This window comes from Zootoca vivipara, chromosome 6, assembly GCF_965207765.1.
Source record: "Zootoca vivipara chromosome 6, rZooViv2.hap1.1, whole genome shotgun sequence".
Lineage (NCBI taxonomy): Eukaryota > Metazoa > Chordata > Lepidosauria > Squamata > Lacertidae > Zootoca > Zootoca vivipara.
This window is the reverse complement of record NC_142589.1, coordinates 90,617,059-90,638,229: the sequence shown is the minus strand read 5'-3', so window position 1 is coordinate 90,638,229 and position 21,171 is coordinate 90,617,059. Positions and strand designations below refer to the sequence as shown.

The window sequence follows — 21,171 nt, the reverse complement described above, 5'->3', positions numbered from 1 at the left end:
CATCAATCAGCGGATGTTCTAATCAAGTAATTAAGGAAGAATGGAATTGTGTTAAGGAATACACGGTGAAAGTGGGTGCTAGAGTCTGAAAATTAATATGGTATAACTTAATGGCCGCAAGGTAACATGAAATGTAGTAGGAATGGTAGGATAAATAAATAAATAGATATAGTGAACAACACAACAATAATAAACAGTACAGTAGGTAAAAGAAGATCGGACACGGATAGAGGGAAGCGTGAGGGATAGGTGGGCGGGGGGAGGTCTTTTTCTTTTTTCTTTAAGTCTGTTTAAATATACTGTATATTGTTTATTTGTCGGCTTTTTTCTCTTGTTTTGTAATACTTAAATGTTTAAATAAAGCTTATTTTAAAAAAAGAATGAAAGAAAGGAGAGGGAAATTCCCCGGTGAGTTCCTGCCAGTCCGTGTGGACAATACTGGGCTCGATGGGTCAATGGTCTGGCTTCCTGGGGAGATGGGCGAGGTATAAATAATATATTATTATTATTATTATTATTATTATTATTATCATCATCATCATCATCAAAAGACAGGGGGGAGGGGGCAGGGGTGACTGAAGGAGAGAGAAATGGGGATGATCAAAAGCAGGGTGTCAGAAAGAGGGAGCTGAACCTGGCGCAGAAATAAAACCGCCCGCACATCTGCAAAGCTAAGCAGGGTCCGATACGGTTTCAAATTGGATGTTGGGGGTGGGGAGCCACGTGTCGAGATTCCTGCATTGCAGGGGGGTTGGACTAGATGACCGCTGGGTGGGGATCCCTTCCAACTCTCCACTTCTCTGATTCAATCTCCTCTCGGTCTCCTCTTCTCCGGGCTAAAAGTACCCAGCTCATTCGATCGTTCCTCATAAGGCATAAGCAGATAGAATCATAGAATCATAGAAGAGACCACAAGGGCCATCCAGTCCAACCCCCTGCCAAGCAGGAAACACCATCAGAAGAATTCTTGACATATGCCTCTCTGCTTAAAGACCTCCAAAGAAGGAGACTCCACCACTCTCCTTGGCAGCAAGTTCCACTGTCGAACAGCTCTTACTGTCGGGAAGTTCTTCCTAATGTTTAGGTGGAATCTTCTTTGCTTACAAGCTTCTGGACCATTCAGACACTGGTCCGTATCTGACGAAGGGCTGCACAGACACTATAAAGCACATTTCTGCCCCCGTCCCCCCCCCCACACAAAAAAAGAATACTGAGAACTGAAGTTTGTTAAGGGTGCTGGGAATTGGAGTGCTGTGGTGGGCAAACTACAGGTCCCAGTAGGTGCTTGCATGCTTTAGATGTGCACAGCCTAAGGCACGTTAATCGAGTATGCTTTAGCCAGATACAGCCTAATGCAGGCATCCCCAAACTTCGGCCCTCCAGATGTTTTGGACGACAATTCCCATCATCCCTGACCACTGGTCCTCTTAGCTAGGGATCATGGGAGTTGTAGGCCAAAACATCTGGAGGGCCGCAGTTTGGGGATGCCTGGCCTAATGGATTGACTTTGACTTCTGTCCTAACAAAAATTAATGACATCATCATTATTAGAGTTTATATACCACCCTATACCCGGAGGTCTCAGGGCGGTTCAGAGAAAATATCACAATATATATTTATATAATCAGAATAAAAACAACAACCCAATAACACCCGCCCCCCGAAAAGAGCCACATTTTAAAAGGGCATAGGATGTTAAACAGATCAACCAAAGGCCTGGTTAAAAAGGAACATTTTTGCCTGGCGCCTAAAGGTGTGTGTAATGAAGGCACCAGGCGAACTTCCCCGGGGAGAGCATTCCACAGACGGGGAGCCACTACAGAGAAGGCCCCGTTCTCGTCTTGCCACCCCCTCTGGAGCTCTCGAGGAGGAGGCACACGAAGGAGGGCCTCAGAAGATGATCTCAGGGTCCAGGTAGGTTCATATGGAAAGAGGCGGTCGTTTTTTAAAATGGGAGAAGGGAATCAGCGAATCTTTCCCATCTCTATGTATAGGGCAGAGGGAAAGTGGCAAGACCCTCTGGCAGCTAAATCTCTTGCAGAGGAATCATGCCAAGAATTAAGGGTGGTCCTGGGGCTGTTTTAGTCTTACCCCGTGTGCACCCCGCTCCAAAGAAGAGAGGCGGGGGTTCAAGGATACCTGGAAAGTAGGTAGGTCGTGACCTGCATGATTTCCTCATAATCCTAGGTGTGTGGCAATGCAGATGACAAAAGACACTCTGCAGATGCTCAGAGGCAATCCAGATGGGAAGCCGGCAAGCATGGGATCCAAGCGCAATTCAGAAGCATTACGGCCTACAGCTCACTGGGCAGAGCGTGAGACTCACAACCGCAGGGTCGTGGGTTCGAGTCCCGTGTTGGACGAAAGATTCCTACATTGCAGGGGGTTGGACTGGATGACCCTTGGGGTCCCTTCCAACTCTGTCTGTCTCCAGCCATGGTAGTAGAACAGAGCCATCCTGGCTAGCAGCCATCAATAGCCCTTTCATCCTCCTTGAATTTTCCCAATCCTCTTTTAAGGCACTCCAGTTGATGGCTATTGCCTCCTCCTGTGGCAGGAAGTTCCATAGTTTAACTTGGCACGATGAAGGGTTGTTGTTGTTTTTTGTCCGTCCTGAATCTTTGCAACACTGAGTTTCACTTTTACTGTTACGAGAGAGAGAGAAAGGCCTCGCCAAAAAAATACATAATTTTAAAAGCGTCTATGCCAGGGCCAGGCACCCCCAAACTTTGGCCCTCCAGATGTTTCGCACTACAATTCCCATCTTCCCCGACCACTGGTCCTCTTAGCTAAGGATCATGGAAGTTGTAGGCCAAAACATCTGGAGGGCCGCAGTTTGGGGGTGCCTGGTCTGTGCTGTCACCTCTTCCCTGCCAAATATGTTCCAAGCCTTGCATGAAATTCACTGGGGTGGCCTCAAGCCCCTTGTTATAATTCTGTGCCTAGCCTACCTCAGAGGGCTGTTGTGATCCAGGTCAGGTTCCAAGGGAGGCAGAACTACTTAAAACTACCCCAAAGTCCTCGCAGGGAAGGGGAGACAGAACGAAGACTCGACTTGCCGAAAGCGCCTGTTACTGAATAATAATCCCAATACTACGAATGACGTCCCCCTGTTCTAAAAGCGTTCAGCAGGACAATCAGAAAGCCACATAGTCCAATAGGCTCTAATTGTGCAATACGATCAATAACATAAGATAATCAATAACACGAGGAGTTGAGACCCAACGATTTCCGAAAGCCGTGACAGAACCTTTCAAACAAACACACACAAATCAAAACCGAAACGGCGCACCGGAGCTCAACAGTTTGGCAACCCCCATGATAGGGTTGCCACCTTTATTTCCTGGCGCTGCTCCTGCGCTTTTTGTGGCACGTGTGCTACAGAGGAAACGAGGGGACGGGGACACACACACACACACACTTTCCCCCTCCTCTGGGCCTCCTCCTTTGCAGCACGGGCTGCTCTTAAAAGGCGCAGGGGGAGGGCCGAAGGGGCACCCAAAAAAGAGTTGGCAATACCCCCACCCCCAACTGGGATGAGGCAGGGAGAAGCCTATTGAGGTGGCAGTTTGACCAGTTTTTTTTCCAGGCACCGCAAGGCCAGCTGGAAGGGAAAGTTGGCAACCGTGGTTGTTGCCAGTGAATCAGCCCTGCCAACTGGGGGGGAGGGAAGGCTCTCCCCGCCCCCACAAACACCACCCACGTGTCCCTTCTCCCACAGCAGTATCCTTGGCACGGCTGGGCATGCCCCGGCCCTGCTGCAGCTTGCCCCCAAAACCGGGCACAGCCGGCCAAATCCTGGGCCCATCTTTCATCCCTTCTGCCTCGGTTGTCTGGCGACTTCCACGCGGCGGAATAACGGCAAGAGCCTGCCCCACATTTAGGGGCGCCTGCTCCTCTTTGCGCACTGGCCTCGCCCCCATGGCTGAGCAGTGGGGCTTCGGGCACCCGCACCCCCACCTAAAAGATACCCTGCCAACTGGGCGCTGTCAAACCGACTCACTGCCAACTACTCACAAGGCCGTGTCTCTTGGAGCAGCAAAGTCCAGCCTGCCTACCCCTCTTCCTCCCTCCCCACGCACGGCTCTGACACTGCCAACTCCCTCCCCCCCCCCCCCCCGAGAGAACAACCCGTTTCATCCCAGAGTGGAGGGCAGTCCTGATGGCCTCTAGATGCCCCTTTCCAGTCCGGCGCCCTATCTCGATTGGTGCCCATTCTGGGCCTTTTCTCTCTCTCTCTGAGTCTGCCCTAAACTGTGCCCGCCCCCCCCCAAGGCCCATTCTCTACCAACACCCGCCCTGCACCCACCTGATGCCCCTTGTGAGTGGGGGGGGGGGGAGTCCTATTCCAGCTCTTCACCCACTCTGTGTGGATGCCCTCTGGGTGTGCCAACACTTTACCGGGTGGTACCCAATTTCTACCAAACCCACCGCCCCTTCTTCTTCCTAGTTCAGGTTTGACACTGAGCCGGCATTGCCCACCAGCCAAGAGACCCACTTGAATAAAATATCGGGGGAGGGGGGTTGCCCAGGCAAGCCATGCCCCGCATAATCACAAGACATGGTGCATGCCCACCATTTGAATGGCAATGCCCATCAACTCTGTTGAGCCCACCCCCACAAATATTTTACTGGGGGGGAGCCAAGGGACCTCGGCCCCTTGAGGTTGGCTCCCATGCCCCCAGGTGCGCCCTCCTTCCCGATGCTCCCCCCCCCAAAAAATACCCCACCCTCCTCCTAGTCCTGACTCACTTCTGACAACCTTCCCCGCCCGGGTCGCCGTGCCCCCTTGTCCCGCTGCCCAGATGTGCCCATGGAGGAGAGATGAGCAGCGGCGGCGGCGCGCGCACTCCCCCCCCCAAAAAAACCCCCCACGAATCCTTGCTTCCGATCCAGCATTGTGGGCTGTGCCACCGTTGATGCCCAGCTGGCGTTTGGGGAGGGAGAGCCCGACGCCGGCTGATGCCCAGCCCTGGGGCGCTGTCGCTTCCAGAGCGCTGCCCATTTTCTCCGGGGAGGGGGGACCCACCCTCCCTCTCTCCCACCCCCGCCAGCCCCCTCCCTGCCCGCATCCAGACCTGCTGCTCCGGCGCGCGCGTCTCCGCCGCTTCTCCGAGGCGCCTTTCGTCGGCTCCGGAGTTCAACGGAGCTCCGGGTCAGGGTGGAGAGAGAGAGAGAGAGACGGGGCGGCCCCCGGGAAGGAGGAGCCACGAGGAGGCGGGCAGAGGCGCTCTCGCTTCGCCTTCCCTCCTTCCCTCCTTCCCTCCCTCCCGCCTGCGCTTCCCCCTCCTCCGGGGCCGAGAGGGAGGAGCGGAGCCTGTGGATCACGGGAGCGACGGGGAGGGCGACGGAGTTGCCGCGCCTCTGAGCGCCTGCAGAGCGCGCCCAGCCCCAAGCGCAAAAACGCGCGCGCGCCTTGTTGGTTTGGTTTGCTTGCCTGTTATGAAATAAAAATAAAAATGTGGTCGGATTCTCCCCGCGTGGGGAAGGGCGCCTGGCTGGCCGTGCCTCTGAGCGCGTGCAGAGCGCGGCCCGCCCCAAGGGCCAGAACGCACGCGCGTCTTTTTGTTGTTGGTTTGCTTGCTTGTTTGCTTGCCGCCTGGTTGGTTGGTTTGCTTGTTATGAAATAAAAAATAAAAATGTGGTCAGATTCTCCCCGCGAGGGGGAGGGCGCCTGGTTGGCCGTGCCTCTGAGCACGTGCAGAGCGCGGCCCGCCCCAAGGGCCAAAACGCGGGCGCGCCTTGTTTGTTTGTTTTTAAAGGGGCTCACTTTCCTAGGGTTTCTTCTGGGCCCTGGAAGGTGTGGAGTAATAATAATGAAACAGGGCCTCTGAGCATGTGCAGAGAGCTCCCTGCCCTAATGGTGAAAATGATGGTGCGCGTTGCTGTTTGCTTGCTTGCTTATTTTTAAAAGGACTCAGTTTACTGGGATTTATTCTGGGCACTCAGTTTTGGGCCCTGGAAGGTGTGGGGAATGAAGCAGGGCCTGAGTCCCTGCAAAGTGCCTTTCACCCTCCCCAATGGATAAAAAGGAGGGTTGGCTTTTTGGGGGGGTTAAGAGAGGCTCAAGCATGGGAGTAGCCGGTGGGACAGCTGTAAATAAAAACGCTTAACTAAAAGTTGAAATGGTAGAAAGATTTTTCTTGACACCTTAAGCCCAGAAGGTGTGGAATTAAGAATCTTTAGTTTCAATTATTCACATCCCAGGTTCCCCCAAAGGAGCTCAAGGTGGCGTTCATTTTTTAAAAATTTAAAATCTGTGTTAAATTTATAGGCCGCACTTCATCCGTTGATCTCCCATTTCGTCCTCACAACAACCCTGTGAGGTTGATCAGGCAGAGAGACAATAACTGGACACCCAGGTAGCAAGTGGGTTTTTTTAGGGGGCTCTGTTGCCTAGGATTTCTTCTTGGCACTCGAAGCTGGGCCATGAACGTTGTTGGAATAATAATAATAATCACATAGTGTCTCTAAGCATCTGCAGAGTTCCTTTTGCACAATCCCAATGGCTAAAACACAGGTGGCCTTTTATCTACATATATAAAAATGTAAAAAGGGCATGTGGGTGGGTCTCCACTTTTCTCCGAAACCGCTTGGCCGATTGCGTTCAAATTCGGACACAACGTCCCATGCAAATGTCCGAAGGATCTTAGAAAGTTTGCAAAGACAAATGTCACACCTGGGCCACGTAAGACCCCAAGAAACCCCTGTTCCAGAACGCACCACTCAGCCGAAAGTGCATGCTGGGAAAAGAACCAGGTTGCAAACCAGCACCCTCTAGCGGCGGCTACACTTGTACTGCACCTATAAAACCGTCTCTCTCAACAGCACCTCGGCTCCAGTTTACATACTAGGCCAAAGCCTTTACAGACTAGACCGAATGGAGGTACTGACTCGCCTGGGGGGGGGTTGGGGGGGAGGGAACGGGATAGGTCAGGACACGGTGGGACCACTCACAGGGATAAGCCGGGGGGGGGAGGAAGAGGGGGCGGGATACGTAATGGATCGGCACAGGGTGGGGGCAGTCACAGAGATTAGCCACAGCAACGCGTGGCGGGGCCAGCTAGTATACTGTATACAGTATATATTTTTAAGAGGCTCAGTATTCCGAGGATTTATACTCGAGCCTCAAAACTGGACCCTGGAAGGTCCGGTGTTCTGACAACAGCAGTGGCTCATACATCGAATCAAATTCAAATCCGAGAGATACATCAAATAGGATGAAGATTTTTTTGCAGAGGCTCGTTGGAAGACGGATGGCTTTGGCAGGGGACAAAGAGACAATCTGGTGCGCCGCAGGAGGGAACTCTAAACCCTTCCCAGCAATCTGTTGCCAAGATCTACGGCTTGTGGACACATTAAGACTCTCCTGTCCAGCATCTAAAACACGCACACAAATGGCCGTCCCTGAATGGTAGAAAGTCCCAGCTCCAGTCTCCACAATTGCCAGGTAGGTCTGAGAGAGACTCTGTCAGTGTGGGCAATACTGTGCTGGTATAAACAGGCCCAGGAAGTGACTCCCCCCCCCCAAAAAGCAGCTTTCTGTGTTCCAAACTTTCTTTTTAAATACAGTCGTACCTCGGGTTACGACCACCTCGGTTTGCGAACAGTTCGGGTTACGAACTGCGCAAACCCGGAAGTGTTTTCGCCGCGCGTGCGTGCGCAGAAGCGGCGCAATCGCGCAATCTGCGCATGCGCAAATCGTGAAAATCGCGCTTTGCGCATGCGCAAAATGGCGGCGCTCATTGCGTTCGGGTTACGAACTATTCAGGTTACGAACTGCGATCCGGAACGGATCGCGTTCGTAACCCGAGGTATTACTGTAATAATAATAATTATTTTTTCTAATTTACATTTCAAAATATTCATTTAAATGGTAAAGGTAGCCCTGACCATTAGGTCCAGTCGCGGACGACTCTGGGGTTGCGGCGCTCATCTCGCTCTATAGGCCAAGGGAGCTGGTGTTTGTCCGCAGACAGCTTCCGGGTTATGTGGCCAGCATGACTAAGCCGGTTCTGGCGAACCAGAGCAGCACACGTAAACGCCGTTTACCTTCCCACCGGAGCGGTACCTATTTATCTACTTCCACTTTGATGTGCTTTTGAACTGCTAGGTGGGCAGGAGCTGGGACCGAACAACGGGAGCTCACCTTGTCGCAGAAGGATTGCCAACCTTCTGATCGGCAAGCCCAAGGCTTTGTGGTTTAACCCACAGCGCCACCCGAGTCCATTCAAACAACCTTAAATCAATGAATTCCCTTCTCCTTCCATGGTTCATTCTGCATCCCATACAACCCTGCATATTTTACATGAACTGATCCATACAGTATATTCCATTGTTACATCCATCAGAACTTATTTACACTTGGATTTATCTTAATGCTGCCAGCGTTTTTTAAATGTGCACAATTTTCACCCATATATCCAGTAAACATTTTCCGGTCTTCTTTAAACGTGCGTTCTTCTTGTTCTCTTATTCTATATGTTAAATCTGCAAGCTGCGCGTATTCCATCACTTCAAGTTGCCGTTCCTCTTTAGTTGGGACCTCGCTCATTTTCCGTTTTGGGGCTAGCAAAACACGGGGCGCAGTAGCGGCATACATAAATAGTCTTTTTTGACACCTGGGAATTTCCATCTGCGTTATCCCCAACAAAAAGGCTCTGATGGTTTTGGGTGTGGTTTTTTTTGGGAAAGTGTTCCTATCTTTCATTTTGTCAATCTATAAATTTGTTCTATGTTGGAAACCATGCCTTATGAGGAACGGTTGAAGGAGCTGGGTACATTTAGCCTGGAGGAGACTGAGAGGAGATAGAGTCATAGAATTGAAGCGTTGGGAGGGAACCCCAAGGGTCCTCTAGTCCAACCCCCTGCAATGCAGGAATCTCAGCTCAAGCATCCATGACAGATGGCCCTCCAACCTCTGCTTAAAAACCTCCAAGGAATGAGAGTCTACCACCTCCCATGGGATTCTGTTCCACTGCCAAACAACTCTCGGTGCCAGAAAGTTCTTCCTGATGTTTAGTCGCAATCTCCTTGCAACGTGAAGCCATGGGTTCGAGTCCTACCCTCCAGAGCAGGGAGGAAGCAAACATGCTCCCTCTTCCATGGGACAGCCCTTGAGATACGACGGCCATCTTGAAACAGAGCATTCTACTAGATACACTGTGAACTGTTCAGTTTCACACAATTAACTCAAGGCAGTGTCAATTTACTCTTGGCAGAAAGCCAAGGTCTGCCTGACCTGGAAACTACTCTCTGATTGGTTAACGACCAGCATTGAACTCTTATCTAGGAATGCTAGCACAGTTGTTTCTTGTTGGGTGTTAGGTTAGGAGTGCTACGTATGGTTGGAGAGAGAGAGAGAGAGAGAGAGAGAGAGAGAGAGAGAGAGAGAGAGAGAGAGAGAGAGAGAGAGAGAGAGAGAGAGAGGATTTATTTTGCTTTGCTTTGTATGCAGAAACTCTGCTGGTTTTATTGTCTTTTAATAAATCCTGTAAATAGTTATTCTGCGTGTAGCCGACTAGTCATTTCCACCTCAACTAGCTTCTGCGCTGTGCAGGAAAACTCTGCTACGTTTGGGCTAAAGCCACTAGAGCTATGCCTGACACTTCAAAATTCTAAGATGAACACCCTTTTTTACGCATTATTCAGTCGCAGAAGTGATTTGGCCGGAGAACAGTGCTGCAAGGCGGAGATGAGCCCAAGTTTCGAATCGCAGAATTGTAGAGTTGGGCCGGAATGCAGAAATATGCAGCAATACCCATACGGGGATCGGACCTGCAACCTTACTGTCACCAGCAGCACGATCTCTAACCAACAGAGCTAGCCAGGTGCCGCTTTTTAGTTTGTGCATTAATTTTCAATTCGGTAGGTTTGCGTTCCGTTGTTTACCGGACTCGAACGCCTCCCTGTTCTTTGCTCATATTGCGCAACTACAGGTAGATCCCTCTGGGAAAGGAACACACACACACAGTCGTTCCCTGGGCCCTGGGATCCGGTAGCCAGAGGTAGTTTTCTGAACACGGAGGTTCTGTCTCGATCGGGAAGGTCCCAAACTGTGGCCTATGGACCACAGCGATTCACGAGCATCGCTCAGGTCGACCATGGCCTCCTTTGTGGAGAGGCAGATTTCGGGGAGTGGAACCAGTTTGGTTGCACTGGGTGCAGAGCCTGGGGGACGCCACCACTATTAATTAGAATGGCACGCAAGATGTGAGGAGGGAGGAGCTGGAATTCGAGACCCCAAGGTCACCAGCTGTTTGTTTGTTTTTTGCCAAATAATATTTGTTTTCCAGATTTTTAACAAATCAATGCCAAATTGCATTGTATTTATGCATCCCCCCCCCAAAGAGTTGACTTCCTGCTGTTTGTCCTCGATGGGTCTAACCTTTCCCCCATTGCTGCTCGACATGCCATATTCATTTCTAATTCACATCTCATTCCTTACTCATTTATGAATTTTCCGATTTTTTACTTTTGTTTCCTCTCCCGTTATTCGCCAGCTGTCGTTTTATCGATTCCTGCTCGTGTGTTTACATAACGGCGACATGATCTTCCCTTAAAGAACGAAAGAGGTTTATGCATCCCCTTGCCTGTCCACTCAAAAAATCATTGTTTATTCTTTCTATATTAATTTTTCTTTCCTTTCTATCTTGCGACGGAATGGCAGGCTGTTCTAAGATCTCTGCAGCCCACCTGTGAGGTGAGCTGCACAGATCAGAGGTGATGGAGAGGAAAGGAGAGGCAATTGAAATGCAATTAAAAACCATATAGCACTCAGCACTGTGCAGACCCAGGCAGGAGAGAATTCACTAAGTGGTCCCGTAAGGCCCAAAGCAATTTTCAATCGGTCCCATGCGGGAGAGGAATTTGGGAACTGCTAATATAGGTGGTTCTCTGGTTAATGGCTGCTTGGCAGACCGAGAATGGCTCTCTGACCAAGTTACAGTTGCCAGTAGGGTGGTTGTGGGGAGCTCACAAATAATAATAATAATAATAATAATAATAATAATAATAATAATAATAATAACAACAACAACAACAACAACAATAGTTTTATACCCCACCCATTTAGCTGGGTTTCCCCAGCCACTCTGTGCAGTTCCCAACGGAATATTAATAACAATAAAGTGATAAAACATAAAGCATTAAAACTTCCCTAAACAGGGCTGCCTTCAGATGTCTTCTAAAAGTCAAATAGTGGTTTATTTCCTTGACATCTGATGAGAGGGTGTTCCACAGAGCGGGTGCCACCACCAAGAAGGCCCTCTGCGTAACACTCAAAACGGAAGTGTAACACTTAAAACGGAGCATGTTCGGCTTCCAAAAAAAGTTCGCAAACCAGGTTCCAAGTTGTTTGAGTACCAAGGTGTTTGAGACCCAAGGTACCACTGTATTTAATTTATGACTTATTTATAGCCCTCGTGTTTAGATCCACCCCAGGTCATGTTTACTCACATGCCCTTCAAATGCCCCGATTTTCCAGGGACAGTCCTGGAATTACAAAAGAGCCACCCTTGATTCTGATTTGAACCCGGTTCCGCTGCCAAGCTCATCCCAAGTGGCGGCGGCTGCGAGAGAGTATTTTGTTGCCTCTCCGTGGCGCCGTTGCCAACATCCTCCCTTGGGCAACTGATAGTGGCTGCTGCAGAACGGGGGGAGAGGAACAGTTGCTGCAGGTGAGACCCAGCCCCTTCTGACACGCCAGCCCTGAGATGTAGGCGAAAGGGCAGGGCTGCCCTAGGTGGGAAGAAAGGGGGAGCAAAGTGGAAGGAGTCTTGATTTAAAAATAAAGAAATAAACGAGAAATGTCCCTATCTGAGGAATGTTGGAGGGTTTTCTCCCATTTTTTTATTTTGCTGCTTGGATTAATTTTATTTCAATTTTTTGGTATAATTTTTTATTAAGTCTTTCTGTTCTACATTTTGGAACATTCATTTAAACAACCTTAAGATACCAATGGCTTCCCTTCTTCTCTTTCCGTGGTTCGTTTTGCATACCACAAATCCCTGCATGTTTTACATAAAACTAAACCACTCAGCATCCCATTATTACATCTGCCAAAACTTATTTACACGGTTGGATTTATCTTGACGCTGCCCACGTCTTCAAGTGTACACAATTTCCCCCCATATATTCAATAAACGTTTTCCACTCTTCTCTAAATGTACATTCTTCTTGTTCTCTCATTCTATATGTTAAGTCTGCAAGCTGCGGATATTCTGTCAACTTAAGTTGCCATTCTTCTTTGGTTGGGACCTCGCTCGTTTTCCATTTGGGGGCTAACGAAACACGGGCCGCAGTAGTGGCATACAAAAATTACCTTTTTTTTTTACTCCTGGGAATTTCTTTCTGAATTTTCCCCAACAAAAAGGACTCTTTGTTTTGTTTTTTGGACATCTATGTATCTATCTATCTATCTATCTATCTATCTATCTATCTATCTATCTATCTATCATCTATCTATCTATCTATCTATCAAAATGTAAAAGGGGCATGTTGGTTGGTCTCCACCTCTCACCAAAACCGCTTGACCAATGCCAATGAAATTTGGACACAACGTCACATGCGAATAACCGAGTGTCCACATACCATTTGCAAACACAGATGACACCCCAGTGCAAGGTGAAACCCCGTTTTGTGGACCTCAAAACTCAGCCAGCAGACACTGCTGGGCATGCTGGGAAATAGAACCCAGAAACTGCGTCTCCAAGGGCGAGACAGAGTGCATCCTGGGAAACAGAAGGCCGAACCTGCGTCTCAACAACCAATATGCTATAACTGCCAGAACGGCCATTCCTCCACAAAGGGCCACGCCGGGATCCTGCCCCTAACCACCCACGCCCCAAAACATGTCAGCTCACTAGCCTGCATTGCGGGTGGGGGCAGGACGGGGACAGGATAGCTCAGGTTTGCAGGGAACAGAACTGGGGACCCACAGCAACGCGTGGCAGGGCCAGCTAGTTCATTATAAATTATTTCCCATTACTCTTTTATCCTTTTACAAGTCCACCGCATATGATAGAACATACCCTCAACCTCGTTGCAGTCTTATACATCTTAGCACATGGGCAGGCAAACTAGGGTCTGGGGGCCGGATCCGGCCCAATCGCCTTCTAAATCCGGCCCGTGGATGGTTCGGGAATCAGAGTGTTTTGACATGAGTAGAATGTGTCCTTTTATTTAAAATGCATCTCTGGGTTATTTGTGGGGCATAGGAATTTGTTCATTTTTCACTCTCTTCAAAATATAGTCCACCCCGCCCCCACAAGGTCTGAGGGGCAGTGGACCGGCCCCCTGCTGAAAAGGTTTGCTGACCCCTGTCTTAGCAAGTCTACTCGGAGTTAAATACCATCTGTGAATCATTTTCAGGTCGTTCTCCGGCAGGGGTGGGGGTGGCGCTCCTATTTTACAGGAGGATAACTGAGGCTTATAGCAGCAAAGGACTGGCCTTTGCCAAAGTCCGAGCCCAGATCGAATCCTGCTCTTCCCTCCCTCTTCCTTCCCCTGCCCTCGGTCTGCCAGCTCCCCCTCCCTGAGACTGTCCTGCACGATCAGCCTTGAATTGGCCGTCTTGACCGGAGCAAAGTTTTAAATAAACAGCAGAGGTCAAAAGGCATTCATCCCCCCTCTTGGGGGACAAGAGGCTGCCTAGCGATCAGCTTTTGTGTTTCCACCTAGCAAAGGCTCCCCCTCCATATTCTCTTAGACCGGAGAGAAGAATCCTTTACAGTAACTAATATTCTTTGCACAGCTGCGCCGATCACTTAGCCGACAAGCGCCTTTGTAATCCAATTCTGGAGGACCATACTGTACGGACCCTCCCTGTGCCAACTTGGCACGGCTGGCTCGCTGCTGGCACCCCTGGGTGGCTCTGACGCTGCAACTGCACAAAAAGCTCAAAGCGGCACCTCGTGCTTGTCCCAGCAAAATGCAAAAAACCAAAAAACAAAACACCCCACAACCTCGCACAAACACCCCCTGCCTGCCCAAGTCCAGCGGGCAGGTTGTTGGCCCTGCAGACAGGTATGACGTGAAAGGTGGGGAGGCAAAAAGACAAAGCCATTCCCAAATCTCCCTAAAGCAGGGGTGTGAAACCTTTTTAGCAGAATGAGGGGGGCCATATTCCCTTCTAGCTAAAGGCCCAGGGGCCACATGGTGGCTGTGGGCGGGGGGGGGGGAGGGAAAGGGAAGCCAACTGAAAAGAGGGCAGGGTGGCCCCGCATCTGACATTTGTCCGAGGAAAATAGGGACGCCCTGTTCCTTCCATTCCAATGTTTCTCCGAGGAAAATAAGGACGTCCTATTCCATCCCCTCCAACATTTCTCTGGTGAAAATAGGGAAGTCCTATTCCATTTTCATCAACATTTCTCTCCTGAAAATAGGGACGTCCTATTCCATCCCCTCCAACGTTTCTCCTCTGAAAATAGGGACGTCCTATTCCATCCCCTCCAACGTTTCTCCCCTGAAAATAGGGACGTCCTATTCCATCCCCTCCTCTTCATCCTTCAGGCGTCCCTGTTTCCCCCCATTGCTGCCTGATATTACATATTTATCTCTAATTTGCAATCCATCCCTTACGTTATCCATCAGCTGCCGGTTTATCAATTCCCGCTCCTGCGTTTGCAAAAGAATACTCTTGAAGAACAAAAGAGGTTTCACAATCCCCTTCCCTATCTATTTTAAACCTATGTCAATTTTCCTTTCTGATACCTGCTCACCGTGTAATGGGGAGGCCGAGGGAGAAGGGAAGGCAGAAGCTCCACTGGGGATTGACCCCAAAGTTACCCACCTCTGCCCTAAAGCAAAGAAAGCTGGTTGCAGTTCCCTCTTCCAAAACTGCAGAACGCTCCTGCACTGCCAGCAGCCCCTAAGCCAATGCCCACCTACACCTCACACCTATTTGCATGCCTAGCAACCAACACCTGTATAATGAATGGGGTGAAGTTAGCTTGTCACCTGTCCCCACTTTTAAACCTAGAGGGTCTATTTCTTTTATTTTGGGAATTGTAGGGGACAAAACTACCTGGAACGTATAGAAACTTATTTGTGTCATGAATGTTACTTGCCCCCAAATGGAAAGAAGCAGAAGTCCCAGCAAAGGAAGAATGGATACAAAAACTTATGGAATATGCAGAAATGGCGAAACTTACTGGAAGGAAGGAAGGAAGGAAGGAAGGAAGGAAGGAAGGAAGGAAGGAAGGAAGAAGGAAGGAAGGAAGGAAGGAAGGAAGGAAGGAAGGAAGGAAGGAAGGAAGATTGTGTGTGTGTGTGTGTGTGTGTGTGTGTGTGTGTGGGAGAATGGAAATGGTTTCTTGAATATTAAAGATTTTAAAAAATTGGCAGGATTATTGTAATAACCTATAGTTTTATAAGACTATATATTTAAAGGAGATGAATAAATGAGTTGTTGTTGTTGTTTAGTCGTTTAGTCGTGTCCGACTCTTCATGACCCCATGGACCAGAGCACGCCAGGCACTCCTGTCTTGCACTGCCTCCTGCAGTTTGGTCAAACTCATGTTGGTAGCTTCGAGAACACTGTCCAACCATCTCGTCCTCTGTTGTCCCCTTCTCCTAGTGCCCTCAATCTTTCCCAACATCAGGGTCTTTTCCAGGGAGTCTTCTCTTCTCATGAGGTGGCCAAAGTCTTGGAGCCTCAGCTTCAGGATCTGTCCTTCCAGTGAGCACTCAGGGCTGATTTCCTTCAGAATGGATAGGTTTGATCTTCTTGCAGTCCATGGGACTCTCAAGAGTCTCCTCCAGCACCATAATTCAAAAGCATCAATTCTTTGGCGATCAGCCTTCTTGATGGTCCAGCTCTCACTTCTATACATCACTACTGGAATAGCCATAGCTTTAACTATACGGACCTTTGTCGGCAAGGTGATGTCTCTGCTTTTTAAGATGCTGTCTAGGTTTGTCATTGCTTTTCTCCCAAGAAGCGGGCGTCTTTTGATTTCGTGACTGCTCTCACCATCTGCAGTGATCAAGGAGCCCAAGAAAGTAAAATCTCTCACTGCCTCCATTTATTCCCCTTCCATTTGCCAGGAGGTGATGGAACCAGTGGCCATGATCTTGGTTTTTTTGATGTTGAGCTTCAGACCATATTTTGCGCTCTCCTGCATACCTGAGGTTGTTGATATTTCTTCCGGCAATCTTAATTCTGGTTTGGGATTCATCTAGTCCAGCCTTTCGCATGATGAATTCTGTATATAAGTTAAATAAGCAGGGAAACAATATACAACCTTGTCGTACTCCTTTCCCAATTTTGAACCAATCATTTGTTCCATATCCAGTTCTAACTGTAGCTTCTTGTCCCACAAAAAGATTTCTCAGGAGACAGATGAGGTGATCAGGCACTCCCATTTCTTTAAGAACTTGCCATAGTTTGCTGTGGTCGACACAGTCAAAGACCTTTGCATAGTCAATGAAGCAGAAGTAGATGTTTTTCTGGAACTCTCTAGCTTTCTCCATAATCCAGCGCATGTTTGCTGTTTGGTCTCTGGTTCCTCTGCCCCTTCAAAATCCAGCTTGCACTTCTGGGAGTTCTCGGTCCACATACTGCCTAAGCCTGCCTTGTAGAATTTTAAGCATAACCTTGCTAGCGTGTGAAATGAGCGCAATTGTGCGGTAGTTGGAGCATTCTTTGACACTGCCCTTCTTTGGGATTGGGATGTAGACTGACCTTCTCCAATCCTCTGGCCACTGCTGAGTTTTCCAAACTTGGTGGCAAATTGAGTGTAGCACCTTAACAGCATCATCTTTTAAAATTTTAAATAGTTCAGCTGGAATATCATCACTTCCACTGGCCTTGTTATAGCAGTGCTTTCTAAGGCCCATTTGACTTCACTCTCCAAGATGTCTGGCTCAAGGTCAGCAACCACACTACCTGGGGTGTACGAGACCTCCATATCATTCTGGTATAATTCCTCTGTGTATTCTTGCTACCTCTTCTTGATGTCTTCTGCTTTTGTTAAGTCCTTTCCACTTTTGTCCTTTATTATGGTAATCTTTGTACGAAATGTTCCTTTCATATCTCCAATTTTCTTGAACAGATCTCCGGTTTCCCCCATTCTATTGTTTCCCTCTATTTCTTTGCATTGCTCGTTTAAGAAGGCCCTCTTGTCTCTCCTTGCTATTTTTTGGAAATCTGCATTCAATTTCCTGTATCTTTCCCTATCTCCCTTGCATTTTGCTTGCCTCCTCTCCCCCGCTATTTGTAAGGCCTCGTTGGACAGCCATTTTGCTTTCTTGCATTTCCTTTTCCTTGGGATGGTTTTTGTTGCTGCCTCCTGTATAATGTTTCGAGCCTCCATCCATAGTTCTTCAGGCACTCTGTCCACCAAATCTAAATCCTTAAACCTGTTCCTCACTTCCACTGTGTATTCATAAGGGATTTGATTTAGATTGTGTCTTACTGGCACAGTGGTTTTTCCTACTTTCTTCAGTTTAAGCTGGAATTTTGCTATAAGAAGCTGATGATCTGAGCCACAATCTGCTCCAGGTCTTGTTTTTGCTAACTGTATAGAGCTTCTCCATCTTTGGCTGCAGAGAATATAATCAATCTGATTTCGATGCTGCCCATCTGGTGATATCCATGTGTAGAGTCGTCTCTTGTGTTGTTGGAAAAGAGTGTTTGTGATGACCAGCTTGTTCTCTTGACAGAACTCTATTAGCCTTTGCCCTGCTTCGTTTTGAAGGCCAAACTTGCCAGTTGTTCCTTTAATCTCTTGATTCCCCACTTTAGCATTCCAATCCCCTATAATGAGAAGAACATCCTTCTTTGGTGTCATTTCTAGAAGTTGTTGTAGGTCTTCATAGAATTGGTCAATTTCACTTTCCTCAGCACTGGTAGTTGGTGCATAAACTTGGATTACTGTGATGTTAAAAGGTCTGCCTTGGATTTGTATCGAGATCATTCTGTCATTTTTGAGATTGCATCCCAGTACAGCTTTTGCCACTCTTTTGTTGACTATGAGGGCCACTCCATTTCTTCTACGGGATCCTTGCCCACAGTAGTAGATATGATGGTCATCTGAACTGAATTCACCCATTCCCGTCCATGTTAGTTCACTGATGCCCAGGATGTCAATATTTATTCTTGCCATCTCATTTTTGACCACATCCAGCTTGCCAAGGTACATGGTTCTTACATTCCAGGTTCTTATGCAATATTTTTCTTTACAGCATTGGACTTTCCTTTCGCTTCCGGGCATATCCGCAACCTTTCAGCTTTGGCCCAGCCGCTTCATCACCTCTGAATCTACTTGTACTTGCCCTCCGTTCTTCCTCAGTAGCATGTTGGACGCCTTCCGACCTGAGGGGCTCATCTTCCAGCGTCATAACTTTTATATGCCTGTTGTCTTTGTCCATTGAGTTTTCTTGGCAGGGATACTGGAGTGGTTGCCAGTTCCTTCTCCAGGTGGATCACGTTTAGTCAAAACTCTCCACTATGACCTGTCCATCTTGGGTGGCCCTGAACGGCATAGCTCTTAGCTTCTCTTGAGTTATCCAAGCCCCTTCGCCGCAACAAGGCATTGATCCATGAAGGAGGAATAAATGAGTAAATTCATTCAATTTGGATGTGCAGAAGAGATTAAAAACAAATTTAAGGAACCGCGGAAAGAGTGGGGGGGAGTCAAGTTTTGAAATGTCAAAATGATTGTAAAATTAGTGAAATGTATGAAATTAGTGAAATGTATAAACTTGAAAGGGACCCAGGTGGCGCTGTGGTTAAACCACTGAGCCTAGGGCTTGCTGATCAGAAGGTCGGCGGTTCAAATCCCTGTGACGGGGTGAGCTCCCGTTGCTTGGTCCCAGCTCCTGCCAACCTAGCAGTTCGAAAGCACATCGAAATGCAAGTAGATAAATAGGAACCGCTACATCGGGAAGGTAAACGGCGTTTCCATGTGCTGCTCTGGTTTGCCAGAAGTGGCTTTGTCATGCTGGCCACATGACCTGGAAGCTATACGCCGGCTCCCTCGGCCAATAATGCGAAATGAGTGCGCAACCCCAGAGTCGGTCACGACTGGACCTAATGGTCAGGGGTCCCTTTACCTTTACCTTTATAAACTTGAAAAGTATAAATAAATAAATAACGGTGCTGGAAGGAATTCAGTCTGGGAACTAGCACCAGAGCAGATCTTATCTGCACGATGGACATCCTTAACTCTGGTGTATGACAGTGGAATGGTCTCCCTAGGGAGGTGGTGGACTCTCCTTCCTTGGAGGTTTTTAAGCAGGGGTTGGATGGCCGTCTGTCATGGATGCTTTAGCTGAGATTCCTGCATCTCAAGGGGTTGGGCTAGAGGACCCTTGGGGATCCCTTCCAACTCTACGATTCTCTGATTCCTTTGCCAGCAGGGACAAAGTACTTAATGGAGCCGTCAGGGACTGCGAAATCCCCATTGGATTTCTAACAGAATTCTCAGTTCCCAGGATCCCTGGGAACAAGAAGCCATGATAAATTAGGCAGCTTTGAAACAAAACCTAGCATACGCTTGTCATGTGAATGCGCTTGCAATCTCACCAGCTGGGGCCAGTTTAGGGGGTGGGGGTGGGGAGATAATCTTTATCGGACCCTCACGTCTTCCTACCATTTGGCTGATAAACAGGAGATAGGTCTTGGTCCTTGTAAGATTAAGCAGGGGGGAAACAGCAGCCCACGGATATAGATAACTGCACATTTCTCAACGAAAAAGGGGGAGGGGGAGAGTTGGTTTCTTGGAGACTCTGCATCCTGACCGGAGAATGTGCAGATTGCCTGGAACATGTAGGAAATGCAGCCGAGGTTCCCCAAGGCTTGATGGAGATTATGCAAGGTCAGGGATGAGTTGGAGCCCAGACCCTCCAAGTGTCCCTCTTTTCCAGGGACAGCCCCGTATTCACAGAAGCCGGTTTCCGATTTGATCCTAGAATGTTCCACTTTTCCTTAGGATGCTCCTATTTTCATTGGAGAAATGTTGGAGGGGATGGAGTTATCAAAACCCCTGAGCCCCCAAGGGAAGTTTTTTTTAAAAAAAAATGTTTAATGTTGCATTATGTCTTTATATATGTTGGAAGCTGCCCAGAGTGGCTGGGGCAACCCAGTAAGATGGGTGGGGTATAAATATCAAAATGATTATTATGGAATGGGACGTCCCTATATTTTCATCGGAGAAATATTCGGAGGGTATGGAATAGAATCATAGAGTTGGAAGAGACCACAAGGGCCATCCAGTCCAACCCCCTGCCAAGCAGGAAACACCATCAAAGCATTCTTGACATATGCCTGTCAAGCCTCTGCTTAAAGACCTCCAAAGAAGGAGACTCCACCACTCTCCTTGGCAGGAGGGTCCTAGCCAAATCTCAGCCCCCTTAAAAGACCACAGTTCCCAAAATCCTTTGGGGGAAGCCATGATGGCTATTTAAAGCTGTATCGTAGTGTTATAAATGCACATCGTGATGATGACTTGAATGGTTTTCCGCAGTGTCGTGAACACTGTTTCCTGCTGGTTGTTTTGCAATAAGTTTCGGGTGCCTCCGGGCTCTCTCCCTTCCACGCAGAGACATTTTTGCCTCTAGGCCTGGTCCTGTTGGAGGGAGGTGTTGAGAGAGAGAGAGAACTGGTGGGCTTCCCCTTGTCCCTTCAGACAGTGGCGCACACATTTCCTCTGCCCTCCCCAGTCAGCAGCCCTCGAGCGAGGCAACCTTGTTTGGCTAGCCAGGGATTCCCCCAGGCAGACCTCGCCCCTTGGCTCCAAATGCTCCTCTTTTTCGCCTCCTGCCCTATCTGATCCTGAACACGAGTTGATCTTTGGACAGCACATCAGCAAAAAAACAACAACACCCAGATCCCTCGTTCGCTTAATCTCGCGCTGAGAGCTGCTGACATGTCACCGGCGAGCGATTGCGCTCCCATCTCTCCGGATGTTCTGGACGGGGCAATGTCTGTTCAGCGAGAAGGTTGGATTATGCTGACACTCAGATTTCTTGGAAAGGAAGCCGGGCCGTGGCCGCGGGGAGAGCTGCGAGGCTGGGAATTGTTCTCTGGGAAACAACCAGGGCCTTGTTTCTGCCAGGATGGGAACTGATGTGTGTGCCGTGTGTGTGTGTGTGTGTGTGTGTGCGCGCGCGCTTTTTCCTTTTCACTAAATCTTGCGTCTGCTCGGACTCCTAACAGACTGCCCGCTC

General features: G+C 48.7%; 1 protein-coding gene across 2 annotated transcripts in view; it reads right to left on the bottom strand.

Annotated features, from left to right (window-relative positions):
* CERS4 (ceramide synthase 4) overlaps positions 1-21,171 on the bottom strand; it is a 108,878-nt gene that overhangs the window by 80,001 nt on the left and 7,706 nt on the right. The window contains exon 1 of one of the 2 annotated variants that reach the window (XM_035117929.3): positions 5,079-5,145. The exons of the other annotated variant lie outside the window; for it this stretch is intronic. The gene's annotated coding sequence lies outside the window, so the exon portion shown is untranslated. Of the gene's footprint in view, positions 1-5,078; positions 5,146-21,171 lie in introns of those variants that run through there. 2 annotated transcript variants of the gene reach the window in all.